General features: G+C 39.8%; 1 long non-coding RNA gene across 1 annotated transcript; it reads left to right on the top strand.

Moving 5' to 3' along the window:
• Nucleotides 1-400: 400 nt before the first annotated feature.
• On the top strand, nt 401-24,515 carry LOC126071654 (uncharacterized). Its single transcript, XR_007516365.1, has 3 exons — nt 401-543; nt 21,239-21,416; nt 22,905-24,515. It is a non-coding gene; the product is annotated as an uncharacterized LOC126071654 (long non-coding RNA).
• Nucleotides 24,516-26,203: the final 1,688 nt, after the last annotated feature.

The raw sequence follows: 26,203 nt of genomic DNA, 5'->3' as shown, positions 1-26,203 counted from the left end.
TCCTAAAGGGTTGCTATACGTCATGATTAACTAAACGGCATCAGGGTTTTTTGGTTTAAGGCTTTTCTGTATGGAGGATATACAGACAATAGATACAACCCAAATCCCAGGACAAGTCCCTGAATATCCTGGCCACTGGGCGAACCCCTCTGCGTCCGCACACGTAACCCCACCCTTCGCGCACCTAGTGCCTCAGAGCAGGGAAACGGAACTGCGCGTGCGCGGCCGGGTGCCTTGGTTTGCAGTCGTCTTGCTGGTCCGTGAGGTACGTTTGCAACGCCTAGGGCGTCTGGACTTCCCGGGTACCAGGTACAGCCCGCCGGATGCGGAGGGCCCGGTGGGTTCCGCTGAAGTTGCTCCACTCTCCTGCGCAGTCGTGGCCTCTCCCCATTCCCTCCATGCTCCGGAACCGCGGGATGTCCACTAGCCGGACTTCGCCTGGAGGCTTCGGCTGCCGGCTCAACGAAGCGCCTGCTCTGATAGCCCCGGCTCAGTACTGCCGCGCCCGCCGGGGGCTGCTTTCTGCACGATCGGAACGGCCAGGTAGGTGGGATAACCTTAAATCAGTGAATGAATAGGTAAGACCGTGTAAATCGTCGGCGCGCACAAGCGTGGGCGGAGACCAGTGGTGTCCGCTTCATCTGAGAGTTGGAGAAATACAAAAGTCACCAGCCTCAGCAAAACCCAGGGTAGTTAGCCTGACTCTAAATGCCCTGCTCACACCTTCTCCAGTTTGCCCCGCACCATGCTTCGTTTCTTTTCTGTGCCTCAACAAGCAAGGACTTCCGTTAAGTTATTGGTGGTTATAAAAAAAAAAGTAAGGTTATTGTGAGGCATATTCCCCTTCTAGTTTAATCGGTGCCGCAGTGGTTAAGGGCTGGCTGCTAACCGAAATGTGGGTGGCTGGAACCCATGAGCCGCTGAAAACTTGTGGCAGTCTGCTTTGGTAAAGATTTACAGCCTTGGCAACGCTATGGGGCACTTCTACCCAATTCTCTAGGGTTGTTGTGAGTCAGGATTGACTGGATGGCAACAGGTTTGGTTTTTCTAACCAAGAGGTTAGTGGTTCAAAACCACCAGGGGCTCTGCAGGAGGAAGATGTGGCCGTTTGCTTCCATAGAGATTTATAGTCTTGGAAACCCTATGGGGTCGCTATGAGTTGGAATCCACTGGATGGAAGTGCCTTATAGAGCTGTAACAGATGAAGAATTAAGAAACATGAATAGGATCTAGTACATTCATTTAGGACCATATTTATCCTCACTTCACGTGGGAAATGTTTGTTAAGAGGCACATTTCCAGGGATTTATTTGTCTCTAAGGCAGATATTTCCACTGCAGTTGTGCCAGAGACAGTATGGCCAACCTGATATGGCTGAATAGGGTTAACATCAGAGACAGTTTATAGAGATCACACACCCAGTGCTTCTCCAGAATCCTAAGCATAGATTGAGACAAGATCTGTGCCAGATTGGATGCTAGTGAGTCAACCATAATTTCTGCTACCAAATAGCCACACTTAATAGGTTGAAGGCTTCTTGCTAAAAAACTAGCATGTTTCCGTTGTTAGAGCACCAAATATTGGGAATGAGGGCAAAATGAGAGATGTGGATTATGGAAGTATTCAAAATATTTCAGGACATCCTGATTAGCCACACCACAGTGTTGCTGATTGTGCCTCATTCTTTAAAATGATTACTTTAGAAAGCGCTCTTATTTTGATAAATATGAAATGTGCAACTATTGCAAAGTGTTGATTTATAGGCCATAACTTTGAACATGAAGAGGTAAAACCTAAATTGATGAGTAATGTGTATAGCATTTGTAATACAGAGAATATATTTGTATTTAAATGTAATAATGTAGACTAGTACACGTCTGTCAGTTTGTCCTACTGCTGTGGCTTGCGTGTTGCTGTGATGCTAGATGCCATGCCACTGGTATTCAAATACCAGCAGGGTCACCCATGGCAGACAAGTTTCAGCTGAGCTTCCAGACTAAGACAGACTAGGAAGAAGGACCCGGAGGTCTACTTCTGAAAAGAATTAGCCAGTGAAAACCTTATGAATAGCAGTGGAACACTGTTTGATATCAGTGCTGGAAGATGAGCCCCCCAGGTTGGAAGACACTAAAAGATGACTGGGGAAGAGCTGGATGGAGTCAAGTTTTCGGGACCTTCATTTGCTGATGTGGCACAACTCAAAATGAAAAGAAACAGCTGCAAAAATCCGTTAATAATCGGAGCATAGAATGTACAAAGTATGAATCTAGGAAAATTGGAAGTCGTCAGAAATGAATTGGGATGCATAAAGATCGATATCCTAGGAATTAATGAGCTGAAATGGGTTGGTATCGGCCACTTTGAATTGGACAATCATAGATCTACTATGCCGGGAATTTCAAATGGAAGAGGAAGGGCATTGCATTAATCATCAAAAAGAACATTTCAGAATCTATCCAGAAATACGACGCTGTCAGTGATAGGATAATATCCATATGACTACCAGGAAGACCAGTTAATATGAATATTATTCAAATTTATGCACCAACCACTAAGGCCAAAGATGAAGAAATTGAAGATTTTCACCAACTTCTGCAGTCTGAAATTGATCAAACATGCAGTCAAGATGCATTGATTATTACTGGTGATAGGAATGCAAAAGTTAGAAACAAAGTAGAAGGATCAGTAGTTGGAAATGTGGCCTTGATGATAGAAACGACACGGGAGATTGCATGACACAGTTTTAGAAGATCAATGACTTATTTCTTGAAAATGCCTTTATTCAACGACATAAACGGTGACTATACATGTGGATCTTGTCAGATGGAATACGCAGGAATCAAATTGACTACTTCTGTGGAAAGAGGTGATGGAGAAGCTCAATATTATCAGTCAGAACAAGGCCAGGGGCTGACTGTGGAACAGACCATCAATTGTTCATAAGCAAGTTTAAGTTAAAGCTGAAGGTGATTACAGTCCATAAGAGCCAAAAAACAACCTTGAATATATCTCACCTGAATTTAGAGACTCGAGAATAGATTTGATGCATTGACCAAAGACCAGACGAGTTGTGGGATGACATCAAGGACACCATACATGAAGAAAGCAAAAGGTCATTAAAAAGACAGGAAAAAAGGGGGGAAAAAAAAAAAGACAAAATGGATGTCAGAAGAGACTCTGAAACTTGCTCTTGAATGTACAGTAGCTAAACCAAAAGGAACAAATAATGAAGTAAAAGAGTAGATCGGAGGATCTCAAAGGGCAGCTTGAGAAGATAAAGTATTATAATGAAATGTGCAAAGATTTGGAGTTAGAAAACCAAAAGAGAAGAACATACTTGGCATTTCTCAAGGTGAAAGAACTGAAGTAAAAATTCAAGCCTTGAGCTGCAATATTGAAGAATTCTACAGACAAAAAATTGAATGACACAGGAAGCATCAAATGAAGATGAAATACAGAGAGTCACTGTACCAAAAAGAATTGGGTCACATTCAACCATTTCAGGAGGTAGCATATGATCAAGAACTGACAGTATTGAAGGAAGAAGTCCAAGCTGCTCTGAAGGCATTGGGGAAAGACAAGCCTCCAGGAATTGATGGAATATCAATTGAGATGCTTCAACAAACGGATGCAGTGCTGGAGGTGCTCACGTGTCTATTTCAAGAAATTTGGAGGACAGCCACCTGGTCAACTGACTGGAAGAGATCCATATTTGTGCCTATTCCAAAAAAAAGGGTGATCCAACAGAATATGGAAATTTTTGAACAATGTGATTAATATCACACGCTAGTAAAATTTTGCTGATAATCATTCAAAAGCAATTACAGCAGTACATCGACAGAAAGCTATAGAAATTCAAGCAAGATTTGGAAGAGGACGTGGAACAAGGGGTATCATTGCTGATGTCAGATGGATCCTGACTGAAAGCAGAGAATACCAGAAAGATGTTTACCTGTGTTTTATTGACTATGCTAAGGCATTCAACTGTGTGGATCATAACAAATTACGGATAACATTACGGAGAATGGCAATTCCAGAACACTTAATTGTGCACATGAGGACTCTGTGCGTGGATCAAGAGGCAGTCTTTGAATAGAACAAGGAGATACCGCATGGTTTAAAGTCGGGAAAGATGTGCATCGGGGTTGTCTTTTCACTGTACTTATTCAATCTGTATGCTGAACAAATAATCAGAGAAGCTGGACTATATGAAGACAAACAAGGCATCAGGATTGGAGGAAGACACATTAACAACCTGCGTCATACAGATGACACTACCTTGCTTGCTGAAAGTGAAGAGGACTTGAAGCACTTACTGATGAAGATCAAAGACGACAGCTTTCAGTGTGGATTACTCCTCAATGTAAGGAAAACCAAAATCCTCACAACTGGACCAATGAGCAACATCGTGATAAATGGAGAAAAGATTGAAGTTGTCAAGGATTTCATTTTACTTGGATCCACAGTCAACTCCTTGGAAGCAGCAGTAAAGAAATCAAAAGATGCATTGCGTTGGGCAAAATGGCTGTAAGAGACCTCTTTAAAGTGTTGAAAAGCAAAGATGTCACTTTAAGGACTGAGGTGCGCCTGACCCAAGCCTTGGTGTTCTCAGTTGCCTCATATGCATGTGAAAGCTGGACAATGAATAAGGAAGACCTAATAAGAATTGATGCCTTTGAATTGTGATGTTGGTGAAGAATATTGAATATACCATGGACTGCCAAAAGAATGAACAAATCTGTTTTGGAAGAAGAACAACCAGAATACTGCTTAGAAGCAAGGCTGGTGAGATTACATCTCACATACTTTGAACATGTTATCAGGAGGGATCAGTCCCTGGAGAAGGACATCATGCCTGCTAAAGTAGAGGGTCCAGGAAAAAGAGGAAGAGCCACAAGAAGATGGATTGGCACAGTGGCTGCAACAATGGATTTAAACATAGCACTTGTGAGTATGGGGCAGGACTGGGCAGTGTTTCATCTTGTTTTGCATGGGCTTGCTATGAGTCAGAACCGACTCAATGGCACATACCAACAACAGCAAAAAATCAAGTAGCAACTGCATATATTTCAAAACGTGCAGTTTTAATTGTCGTGTTTGAGAAATCATTGCTAACTCCAAAGTCATTGACATAATCTATTTTTATAATATTTAGAATTGTAATTCACTTGAGTTGCTGTATAGAAGTAGTCTTGTTATTTTCTTTATTTAATAACTGCTTGACCCAGATTCATTCACTTTAAAGAGTCCATTCTTTACTCACTGCAGCTTCTCAATTTATTTCTCTAGGTTATTACTGCCTAAGGTTGACATTTAATCTTCGAAATGCCCATGTACCTCCCTATATCCCCATGACATCAGTCCCATGTAGAATAAAAACCATACATTTTATTCTTAGTAACAAGATTCTAGAAAATCAACCTCTGTGTAGGTCTGTACCTGAAGGGGAGGGGGGCGGACAAGATCTCAACATGAAGAAAGAAACGTTAATTGCAAAATGACGGAAAAAATACTGATCACATTTTACAAGGGTATAAATGAAATGAGAATTAAAAAAGAGAGTTTATCTACACATAATAAAAATTAAGGAATCATGGATTCATTGACCAAACTCAAAAAATATGTTCCCCCTGAAAATTTACCCATGATGATATCAAGTATAAATGTGTATATAGATTTACAAGGAGCAGAGATACCCAGGCGAAACCACAGTCTGAACCTTGGGCCTCTGATTCCTGTGAGAATTAGGTTCAAGGTTTCTAGCCTGGCCAGGCATGGATGTTTCTCAGGCTTTCGAATGAGGAAATTGCTCCATCTGCCATTTCCTTGCCATAAGATTGAAACCTGTAAAGCTGTGTGAAGAATGCAAATCTCAAGGTGGAGGGATTCCTTGAGCCTGGGAAGAAGCCCTGCCCAGGGAAAGAGCTGAAGCCAAGAACTTGTCATTCTGTACTTACTCAACGCTGTCTACCCCTCCCCCCACCCCATCTTCTTCCATTTCAAGTTCCAGGTGTGCCTGGGGAAGAACTGGTCCAGTCTAGGCAGCTTGGGACCTAAGGGACCATCTTAAAAAACAAAACAAAACAAAAAAACCAAACCCAGTGCTGTCGAGTTGATTCCGACTCATAGTGACCCTATAGGACAGAGTAGAACTGCCCCATAGAGTTTCCAAGGAGCGCCTGGTGGATTTGAACTGCCGGCCCTTTGGTTAGCAGCTGTAGCACTTAACCACTACACCACCAGGGTTTCCAGGGACCATCTTATGTATCTATAAATCACAAGTAAGGATTTCAACTGCTGACTGGCTGTGTAGACCAAACATTATTCATCTCCTTCCAAACTGCCTAGTGGCCTTGCTTCTACTCCCATCACTATTGCCTTAACTGGCTTCTGGGGCTCTAGAGAGAACATTCACTTAGACTTCCGGAGGCTGGTGCCCAGAAATGGTGAGTACCACAGAGAACTCGGTAATTCTTAGTATAAAGGAGTGAGGCTAACTATGATTTTGTGGGGGACCAGCTGTGTACTACCAGCTGTGTGTTTCTTATATGATGTAAAAGGTGGCAGAAGAGGCCAAGGTCTAAATGCTAAAAAGTGCCATTGTCCAGGGCCCTTCCTCTATACATACGTGGTTTTTTAAGGCTTGAGTGCCTGGATCACCTTCCTTATGTGACCTGAAGTTGGCACCATGGGTCATTACCATCCCCATCCTGGGCCTTGGTGCTGTGTGTTGAATGACAGAACCTCCTGAGCAGTGCCTGAAGATAGAGCAACTCTGGCTGAGGAGGCTGAGTGCCAGGCCCTCCAAGCCATCCTTGTCCCATCACTGCAAACAGTATTCCTGGCTTCCCCCAGGCACTGCAGTCTTTTCTGTGCAGTTCTAACACTATAGCTTCAACTCTCACACCGAGTGTTGGGGTAAAGAGTGGGAGAGAGATAGTTATTAGGGGAAGAACCATGACTTTTTTTTTTTTTAATAATTTTTATTGTGCTTTAAGTGAAAATTTACAAATCAAGTCAGTCTCTCACACAAAAACCGATATACACCTTGCTACACACTCCCAGTTACTCTCCCCCTAATGAGACAGCCCGCTCTCTCCCTCCACTCTCTCTTTTCGTGTCCATTTCACCAGCTTCTAACCCCCTCCACCCTCTCATCTCCCCTCCAGCCAGGAGATGCCAACATAGTCTCAAGCATCCACCTGGTCCAAGAAGCTTACTCCTCACCAGCATCCATCTCCAACCCATTGTCCAGTCAAATCCATGTCTGAAGAGTTGGCTTCGGGAATAGAACCATGACTTTTTATGGGGTCCTATGTGAGACTTGGTACTCTCATAATCTCACTGAAAGAATGAGGCAGGAAAGTGAGTCCAAGTGGATCATGTGTAGGGTCTCCAAAACCATAATTTTTTTCCCCAGTGGGTATTGGTTTTGCTTGAGGCTTTCAGGTGTGTGAGAAGCACGATACCCAATCCAGGTCCCTGTCCTCCCAGCCTCTCTCTGCCTAGAACTGGTATTAAACTCCTAAATTATTTTATGGCTCCCCGCAGTCTTGGATTAGAATCTAAGAGTGTCTGTGTGTGTGTGTGTTTTCTTAAAAAAAAAAAAAAAAAAACTCAGGATATGAGATGGTTGTATTTAACTTCTCAGGGTCACAGTTTCCACAGGAAGCAAATTTCGGAATCAGGTTGTTATGTTTCTGCCGAGAATGTTTCCATTTAGTAGATCTAAAACTTCTCAAACACAGAGGAATGCCTATTGGCTGATGTAAAAGTTACTCTAAAGCTTACTTAAATCTTGAGAAGCTTTAAAACTGTATTACATTTAACATATCATGCCGGAACACCTAATGCTTTAAATCTTCCAACCATCTTAGAAACATTCTGACGGCGGTAAAATGGAAGTCCAACCTGATGTCTCTGGTCACTGTGTTTAAAAAGAGCTCTCAGATTTACATTTTTATGATTTGCACAGATACACTAGATCATTTAATAACAATTAGGCTCTAGGTGGAACCCTGGTAGCACAGTGGTTAAGAGCCACAGCTACTAACCAAAAGGTCAGCAGTTCGAATCTACCAGCCACTCCTTGGAAACCGTATGGGGCAGTTCTGCTCTTTCCTATGGCGTTGCTACGAGTCGGAATCAACTCAGTGGCGACAGGTTTGGTTTTTTTGGTTAGGCTCTAGGTGATTAAATCTTAAGTGGTTTTATACATTTGAATGGGATTTCCTTGCAAACACATTACATATCACATTTGATTTATATCATGTTTAAAAGTAAAATTTAGTTACCCAAATTATTGTATTTTTCCAATAGATAATGCCGTCAGAGTTCAAATTTCATCGTGAACTTAAAAAGGATACTTTATGAAGACTTGTTCCTACTCTTGGCTCATCCAGACTTTTTTTTCCCCCATTAGCTACCTTTAGATAATGAGCTTTATTGTAAACTTTCTTAACTACCTTGCCAGTGTTTTTAATGTAAATACATGTAAATAGAATTAGAAATTTTTATTTCTCCTACTTTGTTACACAAAAGATAGCATAGAATTTATACTTGCTTTTTACAGTTAACAAATTATCCTGGAAATCTGTTCATAACAATACATAGCCAATTTAACTGTAAAATTTTATAAAACTCCCTAATACTGTATTTGATGGATCTTAGCTTTTCCTGTATCGTTGTTGGTGGTGTTTTTTTAAAACATCGCCACCATGAATGGACGTTTGGATAGTTTTCCAACATTTTGCTTTTATAAGCTTGCTGTGTTTTATAAATGGAAGTTTCTAAGATTCAGGCATAAAAACTTTAGGAATAAAAACCCTTCGGACCAAAGACAAGTTAAATCAAAATGAATGGGTTGTCAGATTACGTGGTGAAATTAAGTATGTGAAAATCACATTTATTTCCAAGTTTTAAATAATTCTTTAAGCTTTCTGTGATAAAATATGTTATAAACAAAGAATGCGTGGAACTTTCCAGGTAACATTTTAATAACACTAATATAAACACTTGATTACAAGCAAAACTTGGGATGTTCTTAGAGCCTCCGACTGTGTTAAACTCATTAACCTGGAGGTGACTACTATGTATATATATATATTATTTATTATTGTTGTTGCCATTATTCCAGCTTTACCCCTTGAGTCTTTTGAGTTTTGTATAAATGCAATTACTGTGTGTGTGTTCTTTGGTAACTTGTTTTCCTCATGATGTCTCTGAGTTTCGTACATGTTAGTATCTGTAGCTCTAGTGTACCCATCTTCCTGTGCACGTAGGTGTTCCACTTCATGAACTGGCCACAGTTGACCTCTCCATGGTACAGCTCAGGGGATTTACATCATTTCAAGTTTAGTTTTTGCTCTTGTGAGTAGGGCTGCTGTGCTCATTGTCTTTACATATAAGTGCACAATAATGCTCCAGTAAGGCGAAATGGCTGAGTTGCAGATCATAGCCAAATTTACATTTATTAGGAAATGACAATTTTTTGTTGTTTTTTTACCAATTTTCTCTTCCACAAAGTAAGTATATGCATTTTATTTGTTCCATTTGCTTGGCCACCATAGGGAGTCTCAAATTTATTAATTTTTGCTTTGTAACAGTAGGAAATGGTATCTTTAAGTTTATTCTGCAGTTATCTTGTAGTACTCCAGGACTGACAAGGCTGTACATATTTTCCCACTGTTAATTCATCTTTCTGTGACTTTTTAGAGCTTCTTTATCGAGTTTGGGAATAAATAGCCTCATTTATATCTACTGCAATTTTTCCCCCTAGTATGTAGTTTAGGTATGTGTTCACTTTTTGTTTCCTTTGATGAAGAGTCCTAAATTTTAATATACTGTATTCTTACACAAATAACGTGCACCTTCTACGTTTGTCTGCCGACCATGCCTGGTATTTTCATAAGCATGGTGTGCCAATTTTTTGCATGTTGCTGTAAAAAAATTAGCACAGCATGCTTATGAAGATACCTTGCTGGGGGAGGGCACAGTTGGCAAACAAACATAGAAGGTACATGTGATTTGTGTAAAAATGCCGTCATTGAATTTGTGGATCTCTTCCCATATGTCTTCTTGTTTTCTCTCTCTATTGATGTCATAAAATCATTTGTTTATAACTTCTAAAAGTGTTCTAATTTTACCTTTGACATTTAAAGCTACTCTACTTGGAACTGATTTTTGCACGTGGAGTACATAGGAATACATTCATTGCTCCAGTTAGGAAATTAGTTGACTCTACCCCACATATTGAAGTGTTTATAGTTCTTGGAAGTGCCCTGTAGTGTGCTTCCTCTGTGGAGAGTCAGCGCTCCATGTAAGTTGGTGGGCCAGTTCCAGGGCTATTTATTTTTTTCCATGGATCTATTTGTGTATTCCTATACTGATACTCCACCACTCATCTGTCAGTTTGTTGTACTGTGGTGGCTTGCATGTTGCTGTGATGCTGAAAGCTACGTCACCGGCATTTCAAATACAGGTATCCCCCGCTTTCTGAAAGTTTGCTTTACGCCATCTCTCTTTTACAAAAGACCTACATTAGTGTCTGTCTTAGTTATCTAGTGCTGCTGTAACAGAAATACCACAAGTGGATGGCTTTAACAAAGAGAAGTTTATTTTCTCACAGTAAAGTAGGCTAAAAGTCCTAATTCAGGGTGACAGCTCCAGGCAAGGCTTTCTCTCTCTGTTGGCCTTCTCATCAATCTTCCCCCAGACTAGGAGCCTCTCTGTGCAGGGACCGTGGGTCCAAAGGACACACTCTGCTCCCAGCACTGCTTTCTTGGTAGTACGAGCTCCCCCGTCTCTCTGCTTGCTTCTTTCTTTTATATCTCAAGAGATTGCCTCAAGACACAATCCAGTCTTATAGACTGAGTCCTGCCTCACTAACACAACTGCCACCCATCCTCCCTTATTAACATCATAGAGGTAGGATTTGCAACATATAGGAAAGTTAGACAGTATTGGGAATCATGGCCCAGCCAAATTGATACACACATTTTTGGGGGGACATAATTCAATCCATGACAGTAGCTGTTTTTGCTTGCTGAAAGAAATCCGAAGAGAATTTTTGCTCTTAACGAAAAAAGGAGAAAAGCAGAAACAGCATTCAGCATTTGTTTTGCAGCAAGCTGTTATGGCAGTGTGCACCCCAAGCAGCGAAAATGGTGTCGCCAAGCTTCTTCCCTGGAAACTACACTCAGCATCTCAGCATAAAGCCACCATAACTTTGAATTGTGGTACGTGAGTATCTGTGCTTTATCTCAATTTATTTTGTGCGTCCATTAGCAAGATGTGTCCTAAGGTATCAGAAAAGCCTAAGAGAGCTTAGCCTAGTGTAAAAATGTGTAATTCAGCGTTTCAATTGTGGTGAACGAAATAAAGACGTTGTGTATGCGTTGAACTTGTCTGCACCCATCATTCGTACTGTTTACACACAGAAGTATTTGGTATGATTTGGTAGGTTATTTTTTGGGTCTGAGAACATTCAAAAATTTTTTCCGTATAAGTTAATTGTCATTGCTTCTTCGCTTTATGCCAGTTCGGCTTACGAAAGGTTTCGTAGAAACACTACTTTCGGGTAGCAGGGAAGCCTCTACCAGCAGGGTCACCCATGGTGGACAGGATTCAGTGGAGCTACCAGACTAAGACTAAGACAGACTGAGAAGAAGAACCTGGCAATCTACTTCCGAAAAAATTGGCCAGTAAAAACCTTACGGATAGCAGGGAACGTTGATATACTGCCAGAAGATGAGCTCCTCAAGTTGGAAGGCAGTCAAAATATAACTGGGAAAGAGCTGCTTCCTTAAAGTAGAGTAGACTTTAATGATGTGGATGGAGTCAAGCTTTCAGGACCTTCATTTGCTGATGTGGCACGACTCTAAGTGTGAAGAAACAAATGCAAACATCCATTAGTAATCGGAATGTGAAATGTACAAAGTGTGAATCAAGGAAAATTGGAGGTTATCAAAAATGAAATGGAATACTCGAAGATCGACATCCTAGGAATTAGTGAGCTGAAATGGACTGGTATTGGCCATTTTGAATCAGACAATCATATGGTCTACTATGCTGGGAATGACAAGTTGAAGAGAAATGGCCTCTCGCATTAATCATCAAAAAGAACATTTCAAGATCTGTCGTGAAATACAATGCTGTCAGTGATAGGGTAATATCCGTACACCCACAAGGAAGACCAGTTAATGCGACCATTATTCAAATTTACACACCAACCACTAATGCCAAAGATGCAGAAATTGTGGATTTTTACCAGCTTCTGCAGTCTGAAATTGATCAAACATGGAATCAAGATGCATTGATAACTACTGGCAATTAGAATGCAAAAGTTGGAATCAAAGAAGGGTCAGTAGTTGGCCTTGGTGATAGAAGCAACACGGGAGATCGCATGATAGAATTTTGCATGACCAATGACTTATTCATTGGAAATACCTTTTCAACAACATAAACAGAGACTATAAAAGTGGACCTTGCCAGATGGAATGCCCAGGAATCAAATTGACTACATCTGTGGAAAAATACAATGTGAAAGCTCAATATCACTAATCAGAACAAGGCTAGGTGCCGACTATGGAACAGACCATTAACTGCTTATATGCAAGCTCAAGTTGAAGCTGAAGAAAAAACAAGACCATGAGAGCCAAAGTACCAACCTTGAGTATATCCCACTTGAATTTGGAGATGTGGATTTGACACATTGAACACTAATGACTGAAGACCACAGGAGTTGAGGGGTGACATAAAGGCCATTATACATGAGAAAAGCAAAAGGACATTAAAAGAAAGAAAAAAACAAAATGAATGTCAGAAGAGACTCTGAAACTTGCTCTGGAATGTAGAGTAGCTAAAGTGAAAGGAAGAAATGATAAAGTAAAAGAGCTGACCAGAAGATTTCAAAGGGTGCCTCGAGAAAACAGTATTATAATGAAATGTGCAAAGACCTGGAGGTAGAAAGCCAAAAGGGAAGTTACACTTGGCATTTCTCAGGCTGAAAGGACTGAGGAAAAAATTCAAGCCTCAAGTTACAACGTTGAAGGATTCTACGGGCAAAAAATTGACACAGAAAGCATCAAAAGAAGACGGAAAGAACACACAGAGTCAGTGTACCAAAAAGAATTGGTCGACATTCAACCGTTTCAGGATGTAACCTGATCAGGAACTGATGGTACTGAAGGAAGAAGTCCAAGCTTCATTGAAGAACTAGGCGAAAAACAAGGCTTCAAGAATTGTTTCAACAAACAGATGCAGTGCGGGAGGTGCTCACTCGTCTATGCCAAGAAATTTGGAAAACAGCTAGTTGGCCAGCCACTGGAAGAGATCCAAATTTGTGCCCATTCCAAAGAAAGATGATCCAAAAGAATGTGGAAATTATTGAACAATGTCATTAATATCACACGCTAGTAAAATTTTGCTGAAGATAATTAAAAAATGGCTGCAGCAGTACATCGACAGGGAACTGCCAGTAGAGGGTCAGCAAAAAAGAAGACCCTCAATGAGTTGGATTGACCAATGGTGGCAACAGTGGGTTCAAACATAGCAAGGATTGTGAAGATGGCACAGGACCAAGCAGTGTTTTGTTCTTTTGTACGTAGGGTTGCAACGAGTTGAAATGGACTAGACGGCACCTAACAACAACAACAACAATCTCCATATGTACATTAAATACGTACATGTTCAGTGACATTAATTTTGTTCATCAGTTTGTTCAACCAGCATTATTAACCATTCCCACATTTTACTACCACCCTTAACAGAAGCTCAGGGTCCCTTAAGCATTTTGTCTTCCTTTCCCCTTCCCTGTCACCTACCTAAAGTAACTAACCAGTAATACACTTTGATATCTATCCACTTGCCTTTTCTAGGTATTTCATATAAGTGGGATCATACAATAATTGTCCTTTTGTGACTGACTTATTTCACTTAGGATGTTTTCAAGGTTCAGCCATGTTATAGCATGTACCAATACTTCATTTCTCTTTATGGCTGTACCACATTTTTTTATCCATAGATGTGTTGATAGACATTTAGACTGTTTCCCCTTTGGGCGTTTGTGGATAGAGCTGTAATGAATATTGGTGTACAAGTATCGATTTGTGTTTCTGCATTTAGTTCTGTTGAGTATATACCTAGCAGTGGAATTGCTGGATCATAAAGTAACTTTTGGGTTTTATTTTTAATACTGATTTTATGTTTAACTTTTTGAGGAACCACCACATTGCTTTCCACAGTGGCTATACCATTTTACAGTCCCACCAGCAAGAGATGAAGTTTCTCGTTTTTCCACATCCTCACCAACACCTGTTTTTTATTTTTTTTTCATCATAGCCAGTTTAGTGTGTATGAAGTGATATCTCATGTGGTTTTGATTTGCATTTTCCAAATTACTAATGGTATTGAATATCTTTTCATGTGTTTGTTGGCCATTTGAATTTCTTCTTTGGTGAAATGTCTATTCAAGTCCTTTGCCCCCTTTTTTTTTTGATTGGGTTCTTTGCCTTTTTGTTGTTGAGTTGTAGGAGTTTTTATATAATGTGGATATTAAGCCATTATCCAACATATGGTTTCTAAAAATTTTCTTCCAATTTGTTTCTTCACTTTCTTTTTATAGTTCTTTGATGAACAAACACAACTGATTTTTATGTGTTAGTATTGTATCCTATAACTTTGCTGAAATCCGTTATTAGCCTAGTAGCTTTCTTATGTATTTTTTGGCACATTCCATCTGTATGATCATGTCATCTGCAAATGTAGGTAGTTTTGCATCCTTTCAGATTTGGGTACAATTTATTTTTCATGCCTGATTTCTCTGACTGCAACATCTAGTACAATATTGAATGACAGTGATGAAAACAGGTGTCTTTGTCTTGTTCTCGATCTTAGGGGAAAGATTTCATTCTTTCACCATCAAATGTGAGGTTAGCTGTGGGTTTTTCATAAATGACTGGTGTCCTGTTAAAGAATTTCCCTTTCATCACTAGTATGTTGAGTGTTTTTTTTTTTTTGTATCATCGAAGGGTGTTTGATTTTGTGAAATACTTTTTTTTCGTCAGTTGAGAATTTTTTTTTCATGGTATTGATGGGGAATATTATATTGATTTTCTTATGTATAAGCATCCTTACATTCTGGGATAAACTCCACTTGATATTTGGTTTTCCAGTACTTTGTTGAGGATTTTTGTGCTGGTGTTTATGGGGTAAATTCGTCTGTCATTTTCTTTTCTGGTCATGTCTCTACCTTTTGTACCAGAATAATGTTCCCTTGATAGAATGAGTTAGAAGGTGTTCTCTGACTGTCTGTTTTTGAAGGAGTTTGAGAAGAGTTCCTGTGAATTCTTTAAATGTTTGATGGAATTCAGCAGTGAAGCCATCAGGTTTTGGTGGTTTCATTCTTGGGAAATTGTTGATTATGGATTCAATCTCTTGTTACAGTTATGTTAAAATTTTCTAAAGTTCTGACAAAGTTGTTTCTGCAGGGTTGCTTTTTTTTTTTTTGGCAGAGGGGAGAACATCGAGCTATTTATGTCACCATCTTGCTGACTTGTGTCCCTTTTCTCTCCATCCCTTATTTTTAGTATTTTTGTGTCTTTATATAAAGTGGGTGTCTTGTGGCCAAATCCTTTTTGTTTTTTAGTTGTTATATTTAGACAAAGTGATCATTGATAAATTTTTATTACTGTCTACCTTATTTGTTACTATTTTCTGTTTGTTGTCCTTTCTTCTTTTTTTTTCTGTCATTGTTTTCTGCCCTCACTTGTTTTAAATAGCATTTTGTGATTCCATTTCTCTACACACTTAGCATATCAGTTATATATATATTTTTTCCTTTTTTAAAAAATTTATTTTAGTTGTTACCCTAGGGTTTGCATTATACATTTATAACTAATCCAAGTCAACTTTGAAATTACACTATACCACTTCGTAGGTAAAGTACCTTATATCAGTATTCCAAGTTTCTTTCTCCTGTCCCTTGTAAAATTGCTGTCCTTTATTTCATTTGTTCAAAAGTTGTAATCACCATATCCATTGTGACTATTGTTTTTAACAAGCTGTTATCTGTTAGATGAATTGTAAATAAGAAAGATAAAAACATTTTTTAACCTTCATTTCTTCCTTCTGTAATGCTCTTTGTTTTTATACATCCAAGCGTCTGACTGATACCATTTTTCCTTTTTTATGAGGGACTTCCTTTAACATTTCTTGCAAGACAAATTCCCTCAAATTTGGTTGTCTGAAAACAGTTATATTTTTCCTCCATTTTTAGAGGATAATTTTGCTGGGCACAAATTCTAATTTGGTGTTTTTGTCATTTCAGTGTTTGTCAATATTTCACTTTACTCTCTTTGTGCTGGCATGGCTTCTGAAGACAAGTCTATTGTACTTCTTATTATCGTTCAGAATAATACGAAAAATCGACACCTAGACATATTATTTTTAAACTGCATACAAGCAAAGGAAACACTGGTGGAGTAGTGGTTAAATGGTACGGCTGCTAACCAAAAGGTCAGCAGTTCGAATTCCCCAGGTGCTCCTTGGAAACTCTATGGGGCAGTTCTACTCTGCCCTATAGGGTCGCTAGGAGTCAGAATCGACTCAGCAGTAGTGGGTTTGGTTTTGGTTTAGACAAGCAAAGACAGAAAAAATCATGAAAGAAACCAGAGGAGGAAATACACCTTACAATATAGTAACTACTTGTCTGCAGTTTCAATGTGTCTCCATGTAGATTTTTTGTGTTATCCTGATTGGTGTTATTTGAACTTCTGGGTCTGTGGTTTGGTGTCTGTCATTAATTTTGTAAAATTCTTAGCCATTGGTACTTCAAATACTTTTTTTCATTTTCTTTCACTTCTCTTTCCGGCATTCTCATCAGCCATATGTTATACCTTTTGTTTCAGAGTTCTTGGATATTCCGCCCCCTCCTCCCTTTTTTTTTCATTCTTTATTCTTTGCATGTCGGTTTTGGATGTTTCTGTTGACCTGTCTTGAACTCACTGACTCTTTCCTACGCCATGTTCAATCTATTGCTGATTCCATTAAATACATTCTTCATTTCTGTGACGTTTTTGATGTCTAATATTTCCTTTTGATTTTTCTTAGACTATGCGTCTCTCTACTCATATTATTCATCTGTTCTTGCATGTGGTCTACTTTCTCCATTGGGAGAGGCCTTATGTGAATCATAGTTGTTTTAAATGCCCAGTCTGATAATTCCAAATTCTCTGTCATGTCTGAGTCTAGTTCTGATGCTTGCTTTGTCTATTCAAGCTGTGCTTTTTGTCTTTTAGTTTGCCTTTTAATTTTTTGTTGAAAGATGAACAGAAAGGTGGATATGATGTAACTGGGTAAAAGATAGTGGTAAATTGGCCTTTAGGGCTCTGTTTTTTTTTTTTATGTTTATGCGGCTAGAAGTAGGCTGTGTTTGTTGTAGCTATAGGTAACCCAGTACCAGTGCCGTCGAGTAGATTCCAACTCATAGCGACCCTATAGGACAGAGCAGAACTGCCCCATAGAGTTTCCAAGGGGCGCCTGGCGGATTGGAACTGCTGACCCTGTGGTTAGCAGCCGTAGCACTTAACCACTACGCCACCAGGGTTTCCTAGCTATAGGTGTGAGGGGCTAAAATAAAAGGGGATTCAAACTAAAAGAACTTTAAAATTTCCTGTCTTTTTTTGGTTTTCTCTCTCGTCTTGTTTTTGGACTTTACTAGAGACTTCTTAAATAAAATCTTAAACCTAAAGATCTTTTAGTTTGAATCCCTTTTTATTATACAGGAGTCCTCTCGGTGTGGTGGTGTATGTGTAGGAGGAGAGGAAGCATTCTGTAGTCCTATGATTGAATGTCAGTCTTTTAGTAAACCTGATCTCCACCGTTGGCACCTTCACAAGTGCTTTTCGGCTCTTCTCCTCTTCCCTTAGGTGAGACAGAAATCCTAGATGGAATTGAAGTTGGATATTTCCCTTCCCTTGGGTCATTTAGACTCTTCTTAAAACTCCAGTTGGCTACGATCTGGTGAAATAGTTTCCTTTGAGGGCAGACCTTTTTAAAGAAAAGAATTCTTTGGGTGTATTTCAAAATAGCTACTTATCCCTCTCCCTGCTGGAACCAAGATGGATTTTTCTCTGATCATCAAAATGAGAACCTGGTGTAGGGCTCCTGGAACTAAAACTCAGGAAAGTGGAGGGTGGAGGAGGGTGGGGGCTGGATGGGGGAGCTCCCTGTGCTCTCTAGTATTTTTAACTCTCAAGCAGATCTAAGAGTGAGTCTGGTGCTATTAGTCGATTCAGTTTGCTTCAGCAGCAGCTTCTCCTCCAGGGTTTTTGCTTCTGTAAAATGTGATTCTCTGTATTTGCCTGTCTGTGTCTCCAGTTTTGGGGAAGAAATTTGCCCTATGACTTCAATTCTCTGATCATTCCGAGAAGAGTTGTTGATTTTAGGTTTGTTTAGCTTTTTTCTTGCAGTAAGGACAGGCGTAATGACTTCTAAGCTTCATGTCAGACCATATATGTCTGTTTTTTTCTATCATTAATTTGATTTTATTTTCATGTTTCTGTCTTTATACTCTTCATTTATGCTGCTTTTAATTTTCCGGTGTCCCAATTTATGTTTAGCCTATTGCTAATGAGCTTTTCTTCTTTTCTTGGAGTAAGCAGTATTTCTGCCCTTTGCCGGGCGTGAGGGTCTTGGGAGACCTTTGGATCCTGTGCCCGTACATTGGGACTTGTTAATGTTGACAAGCATCTGAAATCTATATTGTTTATTTATTGTCTGTACCCATAGAATTTATGATTTATGAACATTCGAATATTTCTGTTTTTTCACTGTCCTATCTGCTGTGCCCGCATGAAGTAGACTCTGTGTAAATTCTACCTAAATAAGTTTTGTTAAATGAAGGAGCCAGGGGTAAGAAACTTAAGGCAAGCATTATACCTGAGACCTAGGACTTTGCTGGGAGGAAGATCTCAGTGCTGTCTGAATTGAGTAGGATGTTTCCTTTGTCTCCTTGCCATAGTGCCTGTTATGGATTGAATTATGTCCCCCCCCAAAATCTGTGTATCAGTTTGGCTGGGCCATGATTTCTAGCATTATGTGGTTGTCCTCCATTTTGTGATTGTAATTTTGTGTTAAAAGGATTAGGGTGGAATTGTAACACCACCCTTACCCAGTTCACATCCCTGATCCAATGTAAAGGGAATTTCCCTGGGGCGTGGCCTGCATCACCTTTTATCTCTCAAGAGATAAAAAGGGAAGGGAAGCAAGCAGAGAGTCCGGGACCTCATACCACCAAGAAGGCAGTGCCAGGAGCAGAGCTGATCATTTGGACCTGAGGTTCCTGTGCCTGAGAAGCAACTAGTCGAGGGGAAGTTTGATGAGAAGGCCGACAGAGAGAGAAAGTCTTCCCTTGGAGCTGACACCCTGAATTTGGACTTTTAGCCTACTTTACTGTGAAGAAATAAATTTCTCTTTGTTAAAACCATCCACTTGTGATATTTCTGTTATAGCAGCACTAAAATGACTAGAACAGTGCCCAGTCGGGCTCTAGGTCATTTATGTTATTGTAGAGAAACAGCCAGAATAACAGCAAAAATGTATGCATATGAACAGAAATGGAGTTGTGAGGAATTTAGGCTTCAAATGCAAATTGACCTGCATTCTCACCCTGGCTCATCCACATTCTCATTGGGCAACGGTGAGCATCTGAGTAATTGATTATCTCGTAAGTTTCCTCAGCTATGACCCTATTTCAAATAATGTGTGTTTAATAGAGTCATTATAACTGATGTGTAATGCTTTTTCCAAAATCTTCCGCACGTTATAGTTGCTCGGTAATGGACCATTTTCTCATTAATATATATCGTAGTGATATGTGTTAGGCTCTTTGATGACTTTGAAATACATAACCTGGTTCCTTGCAATGGTGGAGACTTTCTGATTTTGCCTGAGGATGAAAGCTTGTTTTGAGGACATCGTACCAGGAATGATTAGAGATGACCTAAAGCAGGCCACTTCCCCCACTCCCCTGACAAGAGGAGCCTTCCTCTTCTGCAGCTCCTCTGCTGCTCAGTCCAATTTTAGCATCAGCAGTGTGAGATAGCAGCTTTTTGTCTCCTCACTGCATGTGGAAGCCAATCCATTAAATCTGTTTCTCAGAGTCTAATCCTTAGTGGGACCATATAGCCCAGGTAGTTGCAGACATCACGGTTCAAGTAGTCATATGCTATGTCCCTTTTAGAGGCTGCCGATGTGAGAAAATTTTGAAGTAGAGCCTCCACAATGCTGGTGTGTAAGTTTCTTAGAATTCATGGGCACATTAACTGCTAAACCCTCTGCACTTCAGTTAATGTCCTTACAAAATGGGAATCTTAACCTGTTCTTCATGGTCAGCAAACACAAGGGCGTGCTATTATGGCCTTTACAGAAATAGGGGTTTTTGTCACCCTAAAACATTAAAACATTAGAGCATGCTTATGTGGGTTTCTGGATGTACATTTGTTCAGCAAGTAGCCACTTATAATTGGCTCAAAAGTTTGAGAATTACGTGGAGATCTAGGGTCTCGTGTTCTCTGTCTCTCACCTGAGCCCTAATAACTTATCAATCCCCTTGCCTGTCACCATGAAAGAGCCAGAGAGGATGTTGAGTTATTGAAAAATTGGTAACAGACATGTAAAAATTTATAATTCTTAGAAAGAATATCCACTTTTTGGCAAGTGGTCTTGTCACCTCCTGTTGACCTGGGTTGCCAGCTTGCTTCTGCAGGCTCCTAGGCCTCTTGTGGCTGGTGAGGAACACAAGGAAAAACTACCAGTCCCTCAGTGTTTTCCTAGTTATTAATATCTCATGCTACTTTATGTTTTGTTGAATGTTTTGGTGGGTTTTATGGAAGGAAGTGAAATTGTTTTTTTCTACAAAGAAATGATGACCCAAATGTAGAAATAGGTTTTTCATTTGTAGAGGATTTCTGTCCCTTCTGCCTTGTGTTCTGGCTGTTCTAGACCATAGGTATGAACCATAGAAAATGATATGGGAATTGGTCAGTGTCAGACTATGGCGAGATGAGTTCAGTGTGTTAGAAATATTGTTACATCTATGAGATAGGATGCCAGGAGTCAGGATGTAAATGTAGACAGTAAAGGGAAGAGGCTGATGGCCAAACTCTAGAGCAGAACATAGAAACTTCTATGAATTCTCCGTTCCCCTGCACTGACATCCTTACATGTCCTTTTGTAGACATTGAGAAAGATGATACCTTGCTGATCCAGAATACGTGGAATGTTTTAGGACTCCATGGTACTTGAGAATGTGGCCGTGGACTTTACCCAGGAAGAGTGGGCTTTGCTGGATTTTGCTCTGAGGAAACTCTACAGAGGTGTGATGATGGAAACCTTCAGGAACCTGGCCCTGGTTGGTAAGGAAAACTCCACTTTTCTTGTTTGCGTTTTCATTAGGGAATAAATATATTGTACTAATTGGCCTTGTTTCGAGGTTTGGGTTGAGGACTAGGAATATATTGGAACACATGACAAATGTTCACTGCCCTCATGGAGCTTAGTCTCTAGAGCCTTTCCCCTGAAAGCAAAAATCAACATATTAAACTGAGTTTGTATTTCTTTTCTGGTTAATAGCCTTAAGGGTATTTAAGTATTATAAGTGTGTATGTTGGCTTCAGGGGTCACTTTGGACACAGAGAGATTTGTGGATTGGTACCTCATTAGAGTTTTACTGTATTTGTTACAAATTTGGTGTGATTATTTTGTTTGCATATAAACTCATACCAGTCCATCAATGGAGATTCTGGAGATCAAAATATTGGCCCAATATCAGGGAAATGTTGCACTCCACTGTCTTCCCTCATGATCTGCCTTCCCCATGAATAGCAATGCTAGCCACACCCACTTATTCTCCCAGGGAAAGATCTAAGGAGAGTGGAGTTAGGACTTATCCAGAGCCCTGGTGTCAGGACACACTAGGAAGGCAAGAATCCTTTGGATGACGAGCCCTGCATGGAGGGAATTACATTTTAATAAATCAACTTGAAAAAGTCTCTTGGTTTGTTATTTAGTTTCCATTATTCCTTCATGCCTACTATGTTCATGGAACAGATCTTGCCCATTTCTCTTTTAACATTACCATTGCAGCCATGCATTGTTTGCAGGACCTTTCTACTGTGCTTTCCTAGGTACACCCTGTTTATGACACTGTCACTTTCAATTGTCAAGGAATTATTTTTTAGTAAATTGTTAACCCTTTTGTCCATTGCCAAAGTCCTGGAACATCCAAATGCCTCAAAATCTTCCTGTGCTCCCAGGTGCCTTGTTCCTCGTAAAAGTTTCGTATTGTGAAACTCCAGTAAAAATTATTGGGTCAGTTTCTCAACAGGTGGATAATGGACACATGGTGTCCAGTGAACATTTAATAATGCAATTCATGAAGTATAACTCCTAGTACACCATGTTAGGAGAAATCTGTGAATTCCATGGCACTGAAGAGCAGCATAACAATCAAGGGAGGTATGTCAGGTTATTATCATTGATATGAGTGTGAGCAGCACCTCAGGAGAGAGTCTTAAGGTATTATGACATTTATGTGTGTGTGTGTGTTTGTATAAAACTAGCTCTAAAATTGTGTGTTCACATAATTTTCATAATACTATATTTCCATAAATATGAATCAGATATTGAGTATTTGAAATATATTTCACTTGTACATAGTTATCAGAAAGCCCCATTATTTAGAAACACTGACAGTAATGGAATTGACCTTTTTGAGGTGATTCAACCTATTCAACATGAGATAACTCAGGGCAGAATACACACATACCTAATTACTGTGTAATGTAATTATGAAATGATAACAAACATAACTCTAACAGCATTCTGCCTATTTTTGATCAAAGGCATACAGCTGAGAGCCTCTGGGAAAGTAAAGAAAAGGGAAGAAGGTAATCAGTGTGGAAAACCTTTCAGCAAGATTGCATACCTTACCAACGTCAAAGGAACTCCTGCTAGAGAAAATCCTTCTGAATGCCGTGAGTGTGGAAAAGCTTTCATGAATCATTCTTTTTTTAAACGCCATGTCACATCTCACACTGGTTGCAATACCTATCAGTGTATGGAATGTGGAGTAGCCTGCAGCTGTTCCCTTACCTAAGCACTCGTGTAGAAACCCTTACTGGGATGAAAATTTATCAATGTAAGGAATGTGGTGTCACCTGAAGTTGTTCATCATTCCTCATTACACATATAAAAACTCATGGCAGAGAGAGGCCTTATGAATGTTAGGAATTTGGGAGACCCTTCGGTCAGTTCACAGCTCTCACTGAACACAGAATTCAAAGCGGAAAGCAACCTTATGATCATAAGGAATATTGAAAGACCTTTAGTTCTTCCTCATCCCTCAGTAAACATAGAAGTATTTACAGTGGAGTGAGACCCTGTGAATGTAAGGAATGTGGGAAGGCATTTAGTAAGTCCTCAAAGCTGACTGGCCATATAAGAACTCACAGTGGAGAGAGGCCTTATAAATGTAAAAAATGTGGGAAAGCCTTTAGTTACGCTTCATCAGTCACTATACATACGAGAAGTCATGATGGAGAGAGGCCTTACGAACGTAAGCAATGTGGACAAACCTTTAGTCGTTTCTGATTTCTCACTAAACGTGTAAGAACTCACAGTGGAGGGCAGCCTTATAAATGTAAGGAATGTGGGAAAACCTTTAGCCAGTCTTCACACCTGATGAGCCATATCAGGACTCAGAGTGGAGAGCAGCCTTATAAATGTAAGGAACATGGGAAAGCATTTAGCCAGTCCTCATACCTGATCGACCATACAAGAACTCACAGTGGAGAGCAGCCTTACAACTTTAAGGAATGTGGGAAATCTTTTCGTGATTTCTCAAACCTCACTGCACATTTAAGAACTCACAGTGGAGAGAAGCCTTATAAATGTAAGGAATGTGGAAAAACCTTTAGCTGGACCTCACACGTTATTAGCCATATAAGAACTCACAGAGGAGAGAGGCCTGATGAATGTAAGTAGTGTGGGAAAGCATTTAGCCAGTCCTCACATCCAACTAGCCATATAAGAGCTTACAGAGGAGAGAGGCCTTATGAATATAAAGAATGTAGGAAAGCCTTTAGTTGGTGCTCAGTCCTCACTAGACATATAAGAACTCACAGTGGAGAGAGGCCTTATGAATGTAAGGAATGAGGGAACATCTTCAGTTCTCTCTCTGCCATTTGAAAATATGTAAGAAGATACACTGAAGAGAAGTAATATATATATTACACATGACAGATCCTACGAATATAGAAGACAAGGGAAGGCTTCAGTGTCCATCCTTCCTTAGGACCTCTGATACCTCACATGTGCTGGAGAGACTCTGTGACTGTAAATGAAGAACTTCAGTTGTAGCACATGACTTTGGCTAAGTATTAAAATGTTATTTTGGTTCTGTTATATAAAAAATTGTCTTTATTATAAAATCTCACCAACCCTTGGTGTCTTAAACTGTGTGTGTGTGTTTTCTTAATCAACTGTTTTTAAAGGTTTTCTGATTTTTCACATAAAGCAGTATGTTCTCATTGTAGAAAATTTTGATTTTAGCAGAAAATTATGAGGAATTCCACTCAGAATTCTACCACTCTCATTATTATTTTCCTTTAGACCTCTTTGTATGCCAAGCAGTTCTTTCTTAAAGAGCCTGGATTATACAATATATGTAGCATTGTACCGAACAATTTTTTCATTGCTTATTTATTCTCCACAACTCTTAGGATCCCTAGTTTACTAATGAGGAAACTGCACAGAAAATTTTAACCCACAGCCCACCGTTTTACAAAAATACCCCCCTCCAGTGTTGCTGTAAGAAGCAGGATTTTGTTGAAGCAGGGCTCACAGTGAGGATACGTAGAGATGGTGGGCCCTCACAGACCTGCAACCTCACCTAGATGCGATGGAGCTTCTGTCCAGCATAGGCACAGAACCTATATTTTGAAAAAGTCTTGTTTTTGGTAATTTTGTGATTCAGTGAGAGTGCACTGAGCCAGAAGCTGAGACTGCAGTTGCTGGACTGGGCTGTACTGGTGGCAGTTGCTCCGTCTGGGGTCCACACCTGCTACAGGACCTGGAGGCTTATACAGAGATCTTCTGCCCCACGGTAAACTGGGACCTTCTTCGTCTTTTTTTTTTTTAATAATAATTTTTATTGAGCTTTAAGTGAACGTTTACAAATCAAGTCAGTCTGCCACATATAAGCTTATATACACCTTACTCCTTACTCCCACTTACTCTCCCCCTAATGAGTCAGCCCTTCCAGTCTCTCCTTTCGTGACAATTTTGCCCGTTTCTAGCCCTCTCTACCCTCCTATCTCCCCTCCAGACAGGAGATGCTAACAGTCTCAGGTGTCCACCTGATACAAGTAGCTCACTCTTCATCATCATCTCTCTCCTACCCATTGTCCAGTCTCTTCCATGTCTGATGAGTTGTCTTCGGAAATGGTTACTTTTATAATTTTTTTAATTTAAAAATATTAATTTGCTTTTGGAATGTACAGTCATATGAATTTTGACAAACATATCAAGTTATATAACCAGTACCACAATCAAAATACACAACAGCTCTCCACTTCCCTCCAAATAAAATTCCCTAGTGCTGCCACTTTTTAGTCAAACCTCCCCTTCACCATGAATCTCTGGCTTCTGCCTCTGTCCATGTCATGCAGTTTGTAGTTTTTAGATTCTGCCTCCTGTCACTTAGTGAATGAGATCTATATTGATGAATGAATCCATAGTTTGTTCTTTTTTATTGCTGTGTAGTATGTCATTGTATATACATACCACAGTTTGTGTATTCATCAGGTGGAGAATATTTGAATCTTTTCCAGTTTGTTGGTTTTTGTTTTTGTTTTTAAATCTATAAATACTCATGCACAGGACTTTATGTGAACATAAGGTTTCATTTTTTCTCACCTGTATCCCTATGAGTAGGATTGCTGTGTCGTGGTAGGTGTATGACTGCCTTTATAAGAAACTCCCAATCTGTTCCTCAAAGGGGCTGTGACATTTTCTACTCTACCAACAATGTATACTTGCAGTTGCTGCTGGAATCCGGAAAGCCTGCTTTCTAGAGGAATATAGCACACTTCCATTTGCCTCTGGCTTCAGGGGAGGGAGTTTGGGTTGGCAACTCACTTGA

The sequence above is a fragment of the Elephas maximus genome, chromosome 3 (assembly GCF_024166365.1).
Source record: "Elephas maximus indicus isolate mEleMax1 chromosome 3, mEleMax1 primary haplotype, whole genome shotgun sequence".
In the NCBI taxonomy this organism is placed as follows: domain Eukaryota; kingdom Metazoa; phylum Chordata; class Mammalia; order Proboscidea; family Elephantidae; genus Elephas; species Elephas maximus.
The sequence above is the reverse complement of the archived record's forward strand: the minus strand, read 5'-3'. Positions and strand labels throughout refer to the sequence as shown.